Raw genomic sequence first — 15,017 nt, 5'->3', positions numbered from 1 at the left:
TTGTCAACCTAATTTTACGCAGCTTCTTTTCTAAAAACTCTACACTACTAACTAGAGCGTACAAAACATTTGCCAGACCTATTCTTGAATACAGCACATCCGTCTGGAACCCATACCACATCTCTGACATAAATACAATAGAACGAGTAAAGATATATTTTACTAGAAGAGTTCTTCACTCCTCCGAAAACAACAAAATACCTTATACCAACAGACTTGAAATCCTGGGATTAGAAAACTTACAACTCCGTCGACTTCGACATGACCTGTGTTTAACACACAAAATCATCTATTGCAATATCCTTCCTATAAAAGACTACTTCAGCTTCAATCGCAATATTACAAGAGCAAAAAATAGATTCAAACTAAATGTCAACCGCTTCAAACTTGATTGCAGAAAATATGACTTCTGTAACAGGGTTGTTAATGCTTGGAACTCATTACCTGACTCCATAGTCTCTACTCAAAATCCCAAAATCTTCAACCAAAAACTGTCTACTATTGATCTCACCCCATTCCTAAGAGGACTATAAGGGGCGTGCATAAGAGCACAAAAGTGCCTACCGTTCCTGTCCTATTGTTCCCTTCATTATATCGAATTAATATAGTTGATGCATATTTTTTTTACTTTATATATATATATATATTCTTCAAGATATGTTGTTTTATCTATGACAATTGTTTGTGTATACTGTTGTGACAAAAAGAAATAATAAAAAAAAGTCCCTTGGACTGCAAGGCCATCAAACCAGTCAGTCCTAGAGGAGATCAACCCTGACTGCTCTTTTGGCCAGATCCTGAAGATGAAACTCAAATACTTTGGCCACCTAATGAGAAGGAAGGACTCCCTGCAGAAGAGCCTAATGCTGGGAAAGATTGAGGGCAAAAAAAGAAGGGGATGACAGAGAACGAGGTGGCTGGATGGAGTCACTGAAGCAGTCGGCATGAGCTTACCTGGAGGAACGTTGGCCATGGGGTCGCAATGGGTCGGACACAACTTCGCAACGAACAACAACAAAATGTATTTGTGATGGTTGCCCTGTTCCAGGGTCACATGATCGCCGATGGTAACCATCCCAGCCAGCTTTCCACATGCAGAACTCAATGGGGATTCGCTTAACGACTGCATCTTTCTCTTAACGGCTGCGGTGTTTCGCTTAACCCCCATGGCCAAAAGATTTGTCCAACGGGGGCACGGTTCACCGTCCAACTGCCTTGCATAGTGACAGAAATTGGGGGGGGCGGCGGCGCTCAACTGCAGTCGTAAGTCGAGGACTCCCTCTGTACACGTAAGCAGACACACCTGCTCGCAATGTTACGCACAGCATCCCTGGTTGCTTTAATCAACTTTCAGGAGGTGAGTCAATAATAATAATAATAATAATAATAATAATAATAAAAAAGAAGCAAAGAAAGGGGTGGGCGTGTTTCATTCAATCCTAATCTTAAGAAGGCTGACCTTGAGAAACATTCTTTGGGCTACCGAAGAACTGCGGACCGCATACAACGAGATTTTTCATCCCTGCTTAAAATTCTGCAGAACTGGGCAGTGTTGTTGTGCCAAGCTGCAGCGATACCTGTCAAGAGGTCACTTCTTTTGCAACCCCCCCTCCCCCCCCCACCAAATTTAGTCTGCATCTTTGTTGCATCTTTGCTGCACCGCCATTGCTCTGCATCTTTAGGGATGAAAATTCAATGGCTGTTTTGTTGTCTTGAAATACAGGGCAGTGCTGTCTGTATCAGTACACGCCACCCTGCAAATCATCTTGTTAATCGTTATTATAAATACCACTTTATAATGCCCTGGGGTAAGGCCACCCTTGGAATAGCGCACCCAGTTTTGGTCACCAGAAAGGAGAACAAGATGTGGAGACTCTAGAAAGAGTGCAGAGAAGAGCAAATATGCCTTATGCACGGTCACTCACGCTCTTGTCACTTCTCGTCTGGATTATTGCAATGCTCTCTACATGGGGCTACCCCTGAAATGCACTCGGAGGCTTCAGTTAGTCCAGAATGCAGCTGCGCGGGTGATTGAGGGAGCCACACGTTGCTCCCGGGTAACACCACTCCTGCGCAGTCTGCACTGGCTACCTGTGGTCTTTCGGGTGCGCTTCAAGGTGTTGGTTACCACCTTTAAAGCGCTCCATGGCTTAGGGCCCAGGTACTTAGGGACCGCCTGCTGTTACCTTATGCCTCCCACCGACCCGTACGCTCACACAGAGACGGTCTTCTCAGGGTGCCGCCCGCCAAGCAATGTCGGCTGGTGGCCCCCAGGGGAAGGGCCTTCTCTGTTGGAGCACCTACCCTCTGGAACGAACTTCCCCCTGGTTTGTGTCAATTACTTGACCTTCGGACCTTTCGCCGTGAATTGAAAACGTACCTGTTTATTCAAGCGGGACTGGCTTAATTTTTTAAAATTTTTAAAATTTTAATAATTTTAATTGGTGTATTTTATTTATGGGTCAAATTTGACAGTTTTCATTTTCGGCCATTTATAGAATACATTATTTTAACTGTGGTTTTAATTTGTATATTGTTCTGTTTTAATCTGGCTGTACACCGCCCTGAGTCCTTCGGGAGAAGGGCGGTATAAAAATCTAAATAATAAATAAATTAATAAATAAAAACTAAGATGATTAGGGGACTGCAGGATAATACATATGAAGAACGGTTGCAGGAACTGGGTAAGTCTAGTTTAATGAAAAGAAGAACTAAGGGAGACATGATAGCAGTGTTCCAATATCTCAAAGAAGAGGGAATCAAGCTATTCTCCAAAGCACCTGAAGGCAGGAGAAGAAGCAATGGAGGGAAACTAATCAAGGAGAGACGCAACCTAAAACTAACCTAGAAATTTTCTGACAGAACAATTAATCAGTGGAGCAACTTGCCCCCAGAGAGGTTGTGAATGTTACAACCCTGGAGGTTTTTAAGAAGAGATTGGACAATCATTTGTCTGAAATGGTACAGGGCCGTGAGTGTTGCCCTAGTTCAGCTTCGGCGTGCATGCACACACTGGCCAGGTGATTTTCGGGCCTTCCGGAAGTCAGGAAACACGCTGTTTCCAGCCTCCGGAGGGCCTCTGAGGGGATGGGAAAGGCCTGTTTTTCACTTTCCCCAGGCTCCAGAGCCTTTCTAGGAGCCTGGGGAGGGCGAAAACAGCCTTCCCCACCTGCCCGAAGGCCCTCCGGAGGCCAGAAACAGCCCGTTTCCCGACTTCTGGAAAGTTCTGGAGCCTGGGGAGAGGGAAAAACGGGTCTTCCGGTCCCACCGGAGTTCAGCAAACGTTTCTGGCCTCGGGGGGTGGGGGTGGGGTGGGGAAGGCTGTTTTCGCCCTCCCCAGGCTCTGAGAAAGTCTCTGGAGCCTGGGGAGAGTGAAAAACGGGCCTATTGGGCCCACTGTGCCATCGCGCGCCAAAAGTGGGGGGGGAGAGCACGTGCATGTGCGGGGCGCATTGCATTATGGGTATGGACACACACGCGTGCCCACGCGACCCCTCCCCCACGCTTTTGGCACACCACAGCGAAAAGGTTCACCACCACTGATCTAGGCTTTCCTACCTAAGCAGAGGGTTAGATTAGAAGACCTCCAAGGTCCTTTCCAACTCTTGTTATACTATTTCTATTTCCCCACCACCACTATTTATAAGCTTCTAAAGAGAGGCTTTTCAGCCTCAAGGCCGTGGGGAAACTGCAAAGAACACAGAGCTACGTTGGTGTTATTGTTTTTAAATTGTTCTCTCAAATGTTCTGGCAGAGAAGGAAGATTGTGTGAGAAATCATACTTTCCTTTCCTTCGGTCCCTATGCAACCAAGGAAGAAAACACAAAAAGATAAGGCTGAGGATTGCCACGGGTAGGGTAGATACGGCACACGGACTACGGAACCAGCTTTTCCGCTGTTTCGTGGCCCAATTTTCTAAAAATCATGACAATGTCTCTTTTTATTCTCCGCCGAATATACCTACGAGCTGTGAGGTTCTCATGGCCGCAGAGGGGTGTTTGGGAAACGCGCAAGAAGAGAAGCAAGCTATCAAATCCAGGTAAGTCCTCGACCTACAAGTTTCATTTAGTGACCGTTCGAGGTTACAATCCTGAAAAACGTACTCACGCTTACAACCGCTGCAGCTTCCGCAGGGCCACGGGATCAAAATTCAGACACTTGGCCATATTTATGACGACAGCACAGTGGGAAAATCTGAACGTGTTTACTATTGGTTCGCTGGCTGCGCAGGCGCGCTGCGGGAGCGCATGCGCAGCGCACACCAAAAGGAGGCATGGGGTAAGTAGAACATCACGCGGGGGGGGGGGTGTACGATCAGCTGCGGCATGTGATTTTTTAAAAAAAATTTTAAAAGCATTTTTTTTACAACCTATTCGGCCAAATAGGTTGTAAAAAATGCTTTGAAAAGGTAAAAAAAAAAAAAAGGCTCGGACGATCAGGCAGCTGAGCCACGCGATCGTCAGAGCCTTTTTTTTTTTAACCTTTTAAAAGCATTTTTTAAAAGAAGCGGCAAGCGGGCGACCAGGCAGGCATTCGGGGGGGGGGGGGGCAGGGATTTTTGCTACCGGTTCTCTGAACCACCCGCCGCCATCGCTACCGGATCAGCCGATCCAGTCCGAACCGGGAGCATTTCACCCCTGCGACAGCAGCGTCCAGGGATTCTGTGATCCCTTTTGCGACCTTCTGACAATTAAAGTCAACGGAGAAGCCAGATTCACTTAACAACCGTGTTATTAACAGCTGCAGTGGTTCACTTAACAACTTGTTTTTGTTTTGTTTTTTGTTTTTTTTGTTTACATTTATATCCCGCCCTTCTCCGAAGACTCAGGGCGGCTTACAGTGTGTAAGGCAATAGTCTCATTCTATTTGTATATTTACAAAGTCAACTTATTGCCCCCCCAACAATCTGGGTCCTCATTTTACCTACCTTATAAAGGATGGAAGGCTGAGTCAACCTTGGGCCGGGCTTGAACCTGCAGTAATTGCAGGCAGCTGGTTTTAATAACAGGCTTCTTATAGCCTTGAGCCACCACGGCCTTGTGGCAAGAAAGGTCGCAAAATGGGGCAAAATTCATTTCGCAAAAGTCTCACTTAGCAGTGTAAGTTTTGGGCTCCACCACGGTCATAAGTCGAGGACTACCTGTACTTATTTATCTTTAACCACTAGTCTTTTCCTTAGCTAAAGCCATGAGTTCCAGTCATTTCAAAGAATTACCAATCAAATTAAAATTAAATTAAATTAAATTAAATTAAATATCAAATTAAAACAAATTAGAAAACTTAGAACTCCGCCGCCTTCGACAGGACCTGTGTTTAACTCATAGAATCATCTATTGCAATGTCCTTCCTGTCGAAGACTACTTCAGCTTCAATCACAATAATACAAGAGCAAACAATAGATTTAAACTTAATGTGAACCGCTTCAATCTTGATTGCAGAAAATATGACTTCTGTACAGAGTTGTTAATGCTTGGAACACACTACTTGACTCTGTGGTCTCTTCTCAAAATCCCCAAAGCTTTAACCAAAAGCTGTCTACCGTTGACCTCACCCCATTCCTAAGAGGTCAGTAAGGGGCGTGCATAAGAGCACAAACGTGCCTACCGTTCCTGTCCTATTGTTTTCTTTCATTATATCCAATCAATATAGTTATTGCATACTTATGCTTATATATATATGCTTATATATTATATAGTTACTTTCATGCTTATGCTTATATATACTGTTGTGACAAAATAAATAAATATAAATAAATAAATAAAACTTCCTCTTTTGTAAACCACAAGAGCTCACCTCTCAAGGTTTCCAGAATCTGGAAAAACAGACTTGTGTTCAGCTTTCTCTAACCTGACACTTCTGCAGGTATAGATTCATAGAATAATAGAGTTGGAAGGGACCTTGGAGGTCTTCTAGTCCAATCCCACCGCTCAGGCAGGAAATCCTACACCGTTTCAAGACAAATGGCTGTCCAGTCTCATCAACTGGGACTGCATCACCCAGAATTCTTAGCAATAATCATGCTGGCTAGGGAACTCTGGGAATTATAGTCTCGGCATATGTACGACTTTAGGTTAACGTATTCTTGCTATACTTTGTGTTTCAGCTCCGGTTCCTCAGCTACGTTTGATCAAAAGACAACATCATGGAGGTTTGATGAGGCCAATTGCAGATCTTCCCTATAAAGCCAAAAAGCTGCCGATTTGGAAAAGCAACCATGCCCGAAACAAATACTGGAATAACAACTCCCAGCTCAAGCAGGAGACCCTATACCAGGGGTATCAAACTCAAGGCCCGGGGGCTGGATGCGGCCTGCGGGGTGCTTAGATCTGGTCTGCGGGGCTGCCCTGGAAACAATGAAAGACTGGCCCGCAGTGCCTCTGCCAGTGAAACACAGCCCTCCTGAGTTCCATTTTTGCTGGCAGAGGATTGCAGGAGGGCGTTGCAGCCGAAAACGGAGCTTGCAAGGGCCGTGGGCGGCTCTCCCAAGCTCCGTTTTTGCCGGCAGAGGATTGCAGGAGGGCGTCACAGCCGAAAACAGAGCTTGCAAGGGCTGTGGGCAGCTCTCCCAAGCTCCGTTTTCGCCGGCAGAGGATTGCAGGAGGGCGTCACAGCCGAAAACGGAGCTTGCAAGGGCCGTGGGCGGCTCTCCCAAGCTCCGTTTTTGCCGGCAGAGGATTGCAGGAGGCGTCACAGCCAAAACGGGGCTTGCAGGGGCCGTGGCGGCCCCTCCCAAGCTCCGTTTCCGCCGGCAGAGGATTGCAGGAGGGCGTCACAGCCGAAAACGGAGCTTGCAAGGGCCGTGGGCGGCTCTCCCAAGCTCCGCTGGCAGAGGATTGCAGGAGGCGTCACAGCAGCGGAGCTTGCAAGGGCCGGGGGCGGCCCCCCCAACCTCCGTTTTCGCCGGCAGAGGATTGCAGGAGGGCGTCACAGCCGAAAACGGAGCTTGCAAGGGCCGTGGGCGGCTCTCCCAAGCTCCGTTTTCGCCGGCAGAGGATTGCAGGAGGGCGTCACAGCCGAAAACGGAGCTTGCAAGGGCCGTGGGCGGCTCTCCCAAGCTCCGTTTTTGCCGGCAGAGGATTGCAGGAGGGCGTCACAGCTGAAAACGGAGCTCGGGAGCCCATTTTCGCTGGCAGAGCCCTAAGGCCACCCCCGACACGAGTGATGTTGAGTTGGCCACGTCCACCCTGCTCCCTCCAAGGTCAAACACAACCCTGACGTGGCCCTCCATGAAATCAAGTTTGACACCCCTGCCCTATTTCATTTCATACAGCTAGTTGTCCAATCTCTTCTTAAAATCCTCCAGAGATGGAACGCCCACAACTTCTGAGGCAAGCCATTCTACTGATTAACCGTTCTAATTGTCACGTGGCAATCTTACACCTGATGCCGTTTGGGTTGAAATACATAACCCAAGAGATACAATGATGATTTTTTTTTTTTTTGCCTGCGTTATTTGCTCAGCCGCTTTGCTTAAAATTGCAAAAGAAAAGAGAAAAGAGGACTTTTATTGTGGACACCCAGCAAAACGACACACCATCAACAATGCTGTGTCAAAAGCCCTTGCCTATAATCCAATTGAAAAACAATGCAGGGAGGTTAATTCTCAGAGGACTTAAAGAAGAGCCTGAAGCTTACGAGGGCAGCCTCACCGTTCGAAATTAATAACGAATGGAAGTGGTTTAATTTACAAAAGCGGTTTTTTAAATAACCAGTTCCCTATTGGCCAACGAAGAGAATAGCCTTTTCACTTCCTATACAGTAGTGGTCAAAATTGTGGAAACCTTTTGGGAAAAGTGTATTTTGGAGGTATAATGGCTAATAACACCACTTTTTTTTTTTTGGAGTTTCAAGATAATCATATTCCACTGCTAAAATGGCCTGGGAATAGCCCAGACCTTAACCCAATTGAAAATCTATGCAGCCAACTAAAGAAATTTGTTAGTCAGAAGCGATCCAGCAATAAAACCCAGTTAATAGAAGCAATCCTTCAATCTTGGTTTCACATGATAACAGCTGCAGAACTAAAAGACTTCGTTCACTCCATGGGAAGACGCTGTAAGGCCGTAAGTCATGCTAAAGGTTACCCAACGGAGTATTAACTGACATGGTGATAATTTTTGTATATCTCGTTTTTTCTATGGTGATCATTTTTGTCTATCTCATTTTTTTCTACATGTTTCGCTTCTCTTCTTTATATTGCAACTGCTATTCTAATAGCAAATCCTTCATAAAAGTTCTTGCCTTACATTCTTGATTAAATTATCTTTCCATCGATATATAATTTTACGGTACTACTCCAAAAAAAAAAAAAAGGTGGCATTATTAGCTAGTTTTAGAAAATACACTTCTCCCAAAAGGTTTCCACAATTTTGGCCACTAATGTATGTTAAGGAGGTATAAAATAGCTCCCAGACCAGAGAAACTCTTTACGGTTTTGCCAACCACCTCTTCAGCGGGTAGAACTGGAACCTGGGACATTTGGATGGACAGAGCTAAAAAGTCTAAGCCATCACAACGGGAATGTGGTAAATCTCCAGCATCCAAGCTCTTTTCGGATCATGAGACCTACAAGATCTGTCAAAGACCCTCTAAAACACTAGACCCCAAGCGTGGGTAATTCAATCCTGTGCAACCCGCTGAGATTCCCAGATTTGTTTGCACTTCCTGCTGTGAGCGACACGGAGGAAGTCTGTCTTGCCACAGGTTTTAGGTTCCCAAGGTGAAGGCAGAAGGGGGCAGATCTCCATACTTGGCAGTCCTTCCAGGAAGGAGCAAACAAACAAAAAAAACCCCAAGTTTGCTAGCAACCTTCTGCAGAGTCGTGTGTGTTTATTTCAATTATTGATACGTCCAACGTGCTTGAATCACCTGGTATCTGAAATGATGGCTCCTTTGAGCTTTCCTTCTCTTCGCTGTTGCTCACTGTTTACTGTTACCCTTTCTAAATATGCAGGGTGTGGCCAGATTTGGAAGATAAAACAAGAAAAAAAAATCCCCATTCTCCACTGGTATATTAATTGACGCTTCTGGCTTGTTTGAATCGGGGGTGGAAGAGATGGTCAAGGGATGGACAGTACCGCCTTCCTCAAACTGACCGTTCTCCAGATCACCCCAGGTGGTTCATCCTCAACCGCCATGACTATGGTGTCATGGGAGGTGTCGTGCACCACATCTGGAAGGCAACTGGATAGGGAAGACTCTTTGAAACCCAACCAAGAAAGAGATCCCACAAGATCTCCATCCATTTGGAGGGTCGAGGGGGCAAGTCCCTTCCATCAGCAATCCCATTCACAGACCAGACCAGTACAAATCTAAATGGCATTAATAGCAGTAATTTTTTTTTTACACCCAGAAAATGGATCAATCGATCATGAAATACTAAGGACCTTCCTTTTGGAAGGGGAAGAGGTCCAGTATTTGGTTATGGTTCACCAAGATGAACAAAGTCCTCTCCAGATTCCTTTTCGAAGATTCTCCCAACCCCAATCACTGTGTTTCCCCTTCTTTAAATTATAGGTAAAGGTAAAGGTTCCCCTTGCACATACGTGCTAGTCGTTCCCGACTCTAGGGGGCGGTGCTCATCTCCGCTTCAAAGCCGAAGAGCCAGCGCTGTCTGAAGACGTCTCTGTGGTCATGTGGCCGGCAAAGCTAAATGCCAAAGGTGCACGGAACGCTGTTACCTTCCCACCAAAGGTGGTCCCTATTTTTCTATTTGCATTTTTTTACGTGCTTTCGAACTGCTAGGTTGGCAGAAGCTTGGACAAGTCACGGGAGTTCACCCCCATTACACGGCACTAGGGATTTGAACCGCTGAACTGCCGACCTTTCGATCAACAAGCTCAGCGTCTTAGCCCCTGAGCCACCGCATCCCCAAATTATAGGCACAGGATACAAATACAGCCCTTCCATCTTTGGATATCAAGACATAGTCCACTCATATACAAATGCAGTGTTTTTGTATTATTTCACTGTTTAACTACTACCGCTCTACATTGTAACGAAAAAAGCACAGAGTAATGATTATGGCAAAATAAAGATTAAGGAGAGGATAGTGGAAAAGCGATCCTTTTAATATAATTCAGAAGAGAGGTGGAAGGGACCTTGGAGGTCTTCTAGTCCAACCCTCTGCTCAAGCAGGAAACCGTATACCATTTTAGACAAGTGGCTTTTTTAACTTGCTACTGACTTTTTACCTCTCGGCACAATAAGCTGGCTGTCAAGAAAGAACTGACAGGTATAGATTAATAGAATAATAGAGTTGGAAGGGACCTTGGAGGTCTTCTAGTCCAACCCCCTGCTTGAGCAGGAAATCCTATAGCATTTCAGACAAATGGGCCCCGGTCTCTTCCCCTTAAAGAAGGGGAAACAATGCTTTCAGTGTTGGAGACCCGGATACGAAAACAGGTCAGAAACATTTCAGATTTATAACCCACTTACAGGTGGATAGGCCCTTTTGCTTTCAAAGTGCACAGGACTTCTGTGCCTCTGTATTATTAGAAATACCGAAAACGAAAACGAAAAGATACATTCTCAACTGCAAAAAACTCCCCCAAAGCTGCCCTTTCATACTCATTTAAAGAGAGCATTTCTAATAAAGCACACTTGCACTGAGGTCACGGAGTTATTATTTTTGATTTTCTCCAGTAACACGGCTTTCTGTTTCGGCTTAAAACACAATAGACGTGGACATTTTAAAAGGTAAATGTAAAGATTCCCCTCACACATATGTGCTAGTCGTTCCCGACTCTAGGGGCCGGTGCTCATCTCTGTTTCAAAGCCAAAGAGCCAGCGCTGTCCGAAGACGTCTCCGTGGTCATGTGGCCGGCGTGACTCAACGCCAAAGGCGCACGGAACGCTGTTACCTTCCCACCAAAGGTGGTCCCTATTTTCCTACTTGCATTTTTTACATGCTTTCGAACTGCTAGGTTGGCAGAAGCTGGGACAAGTCACGGGAGCTCATCCCGTTACTGTGGCACTCAGGATTCGAACCGCGGAACTGCCGACCTTTCGATCGACAAGCTCAGCATCTTACCCACTAAGACACTGCGTCCCTTTAAAACACAATAGACGTTGTCATTTTAAAATCCACCTATTTTGACACCGACGGAATAAAAACAGCTTTTCGGCCGTTCAACGGTAAAGCTACACTTACCCAACGGTAAATCTAACAGAATTTACCCTCCATGTAAAAAGCATTGATTTGCAGCTGCTTTCTGCAGAAGAAAAAAGAAAACAGAAACAATCAGAGCTGGAAGAAAATGACTGTGTCTGTAACACTTTTTGCTTTTTTTTTTTTTTCCGAGAATACTTTCAGAAATTCCGCACCAAGGTCAAAGCCGGCTCTCCACAACCTGCACTGGCTGAGGTGGTGTGGGAATTATAGTCTAGCATGCTTAACCAGAGCACAAATATACTGGTAGGTATACCGTTTCCCCAAAAATAAGACATCCCCTGATAATAAACCCAATCAGGCTTTTGAGCACATGCGCTAAAATAAGCCTCCCCCAAAAATAACCCCCCCAAAAAATATGTAAATGCAGAGCTGGAAATCAGATTAAGATGGCAAGAGGAGCCCCATCTTGCTCCACGTGCCCCAAAATAATAAGACCTCCCCGAAAATAAGGCCAAGCGCTTATTTCGGGGTTCAAAAAAATGCAAGACAGGGTTTTATTTTCAGGGAAGCACGGTAGAGAATTTCCATATTTTGATGACACTCTTTTGAAAAACCACAAGATACACCTTTTTCTCCAACAAATACACCTAATTCAAGCAGAGTTACCAAAAAAAAAATATATGGGCTTGTAATCTCACTTCTCTCTTCCCCCCCACCCCCCACCTCCCAATCTCAAAACAGAGCAGCTCAAGGTCATATTCTGGTCTGAGAAAACATGAATGTAATGTATTCCAGCTGCAATTTTCTGGTCAGAAGTTCTAGTTTTCAGCCAAACCAAAGTAAATTATGGATTCACCCACCCACCCAGCCTAAACTGAGAGAGAAGACAGCAATGTTCCCCTTTGGAGGAGTAGAAACTAGACAAATATGGAGTTGCATGATGATGATGATGATGATAACTGTGAGCATCTGGCTACCTGTGCCAAAATTATTATCAATAATAATATTCAAAGTCAGAATATTCTGACTTTGCAAAAAAAAAACCTCCCAAAAAAAAAACAACCAACCCTACTAGTAATTGCATATATACTCAGACGTTACCTTAACAGCTCTTAGGTCCTTGGTTAGGACCTACCTGAACTGTTTTTACCAGGTATCACTAATGTGGAAAAGAAAAGAATAAGTCTGGTTCATTGATATTGCAGTACCAGGTGATGCACAAATTGAGGAGAAACAGCTGGAGAAAATAAAATATCGTGATTTGCAAATTGAAGTTGGACATTTATGGAGGAAGAAAATCAATGATTTTACCAACAGTAATAGGAACCCTTGGAGCAATACCCAAAGGGGCTGCCTAGATACATGGAAATTTTGAACTTCTTAAGACCTGAATATTTTGATGTTGTAAAAAACCCACCCTATTGGAACTGCCTATATAGTCAGACGCTACCTAAACAGCTCTTAGGTCCTTGGTTAGGATTTGAACTGTTAAGCTTTTACCAGTCCCAGACTGTGAATTGAAGATTAATAATACCAATAATATTCAGATGCTACCTTAACAGCTCTTAGGTCCTTGGTTAGGATCTGAAGTGTTATCAGTCCCAGACTGCGAACTGAAGATTAATAACAATCCTACTAAAAATACTCAGATGCTACTTTTAACAGGATTTGAACTGTTTAAAAGCCTTGACCGGTCCCAAACTGCGAATCGAATTGAAGGTTTAATACTTATAAATACTATTAATATTACTAATATTAATACTATTAATACTCCTCCTCCTGTCACCCCAGGAAAGAAACTCCGCAGGCAGACTAAAAAAATTAAAAAATAAAAACAAACAAACCCCAAAAAACAATGCCAAACCCCCAGTCTGAATATCTGGTTGGCTGTGCCACCAACCATAACCAACCACCACCACCATCCTCCTCCTCCTCAAATATAGGAGAATGATATAATATAGTATAATATATGTAATGTAATGTAATGTAATGTAATGTAATGTTATAGTATAGTATAGTATAGTATAGTATAATATATGTAATGTAATGTAATGTTATAGTATAGTATAGTATATGTAATGTAATGTAATGTTATAATATAGTATAGTATAGTATAGTATATGTAATGTAATGTAATGTAATGTTATAATATAGTATAGTATAGTATAGTATAATATATGTAATGTAATGTAATGTAATAGTATAGTATAGTATAGTATAGTATTAGTATAGTATAGTTTAGTATAATATAATATAATATATCCTGTCCTTTTCGTGGGAGGGGGGGAACAACCCCTTACTGAAACCATGACACAGCATTTCTGTCTGGAAAGAAGGCAGGTAGGTCTCCCATCCACCCACCCACCCCAGGTGAAGCAGCCTTTGTAAGGCACAAAAGCACAAACCACACACAACCACACAACCGCAGCAACAGCAGCTTGGGAAATGGCTTGTGAGGGAAACCCCCCCCCTCATTTATGAATGAAGCCCACCCGGGTGTGGGGTGGAGGTTTCAGGCCGCCCCTGACGGATGCCCACCTGCAAGGAAGACCCACCACCACCCCGCCTTCCCCTCCACAGCCACATGGACCCTGGAGTCTCTCTCTCTCTTCCCTCCCCCCACCCTGCGCATCAGGCCTGCCCTCCCCCGCCCACCCGCCAGGCCTCCGAGGCCTTTGCATCCCGCCAACCCACCTTTGCGTGGCCCTCCCAGAGGCCCGAGGGAGCCCGGCATTCCCACCATCACCACCACAGCCCGCCTTCAGCATCCTTTGCACCGGGGCCGAACCGAGATTTCCCCGGCTGAAAAAGTGGGGAGGGGGGGGTGAAATATAGGGAAAAGGATTCCCCCCCTCCACTCTATCTCCCCCTTCTCTATCGCCCTCCCTCTCTCTCCTCTTGCTAAGCCGAGTCTCGATGGTTCCTTCCTTTCAACCATTAAGAGAAAGAGAGGGGGGGGCGAAACGGCGAGAGCGAGCAAAGCCCAGCTTCGATTCCTTTTTTTTTTTTATTCCGACCAAAATTGGCCCCTCTCGCTCCCCGTAAAGCAAGAGGAGGAGGAGGGAAGGGGACTACCCTTGCATCGGGCCTGCATCCTGCAAAGAGGAAGGGCCATCCCATAATAGCACCCCCCCTCCCTCCCGTAGCCTCGTGTGGGTCGGCGAAGGGGGAAGGAAAAAAAAAAAAAGCGGGGTCTTACCTGAGAGGTGTGGGTGGGGTGGGTGGAGGGGGTTCTCCCCACCTCCGCCTCGCCCTTTTTTTTTTTTGGAGGAGCCGCTCACTCCTCCCGCCCCCTCCCCTCTCGGAGGGAGAGAGAAGCGAGAACAAGGCAGCCGAGCATGGACGGTGCAACCTAACTTGCCCACCCGACGCCTCCGAAGCCCCGCCTACCACGCTTGCTTCGGCGACGGCTCGCCGCCGAAAAGAGCCATTGAGGTTCGGAAGCGGAGGCGGCGTGCCGGGGGAGGGAGGAGCCGGGTGAAGCGAGCCAGCAAGTTAGGTTGAGAGACTTCCAGGAAGTCTCTCGCCCGCTCGCTGCGGAGGAAGGGAGGGGGGTGGAGGTGGAAGCGAGAGGGTAGGGCCTTCCTTAGAGGAAGGTGTCTAAACAAGCGCCTGATTTGCTTCTCCTCCACGGCAATGGACTGAAGGCTCGGTATCAAATCGACTGTCGTTAAGAGGAGGAGGAGGAAGAGGCGGCGGGGCCTGCGGGGAAATTGCGCTTCCTCGGCTCTCAGGCCCCCCGCGCAATCAGGCAGTTGGGTTAGTCACCTAGGCAGGGGAAGCCATCTTGGATCGCCTGCTTTTATTACAGGCCCGGGAATGAATGGCGGGACGGGGGAGGGGGGGGATGTCAAGGCCGGGCTTGCCGGAAGCTGCGCACCGAAGTGACTCCGGCGCTTTTTTT

At 45.9% G+C, this 15,017-nt stretch overlaps 1 protein-coding gene across 8 annotated transcripts in view; it reads right to left on the bottom strand.

The window, feature by feature from the left end:
* CHD8 (chromodomain helicase DNA binding protein 8) overlaps positions 1-14,495 on the bottom strand; it is a 132,692-nt gene extending 118,197 nt beyond the window's left edge. For 5 of the 8 annotated variants that reach the window (XM_058180335.1, XM_058180339.1, XM_058180342.1 and 2 more), the window contains exons 1-2: positions 14,313-14,493; positions 11,153-11,213 (exon numbers count right to left, since the gene is read on the bottom strand). The gene's annotated coding sequence lies outside the window, so the exon portion shown is untranslated. Of the gene's footprint in view, positions 1-11,152; positions 11,214-13,807; positions 13,831-14,312 lie in introns of those variants that run through there. The other 3 variants (XR_009154843.1, XM_058180337.1, XM_058180336.1) reach the window with 3 other exon arrangements.
* Positions 14,496-15,017: the final 522 nt, after the last annotated feature.

This window comes from Ahaetulla prasina, chromosome 4 (assembly GCF_028640845.1).
Source record: "Ahaetulla prasina isolate Xishuangbanna chromosome 4, ASM2864084v1, whole genome shotgun sequence".
NCBI lineage: Eukaryota > Metazoa > Chordata > Lepidosauria > Squamata > Colubridae > Ahaetulla > Ahaetulla prasina.
This window is presented reverse-complemented; position numbering and strand designations above follow the sequence as displayed.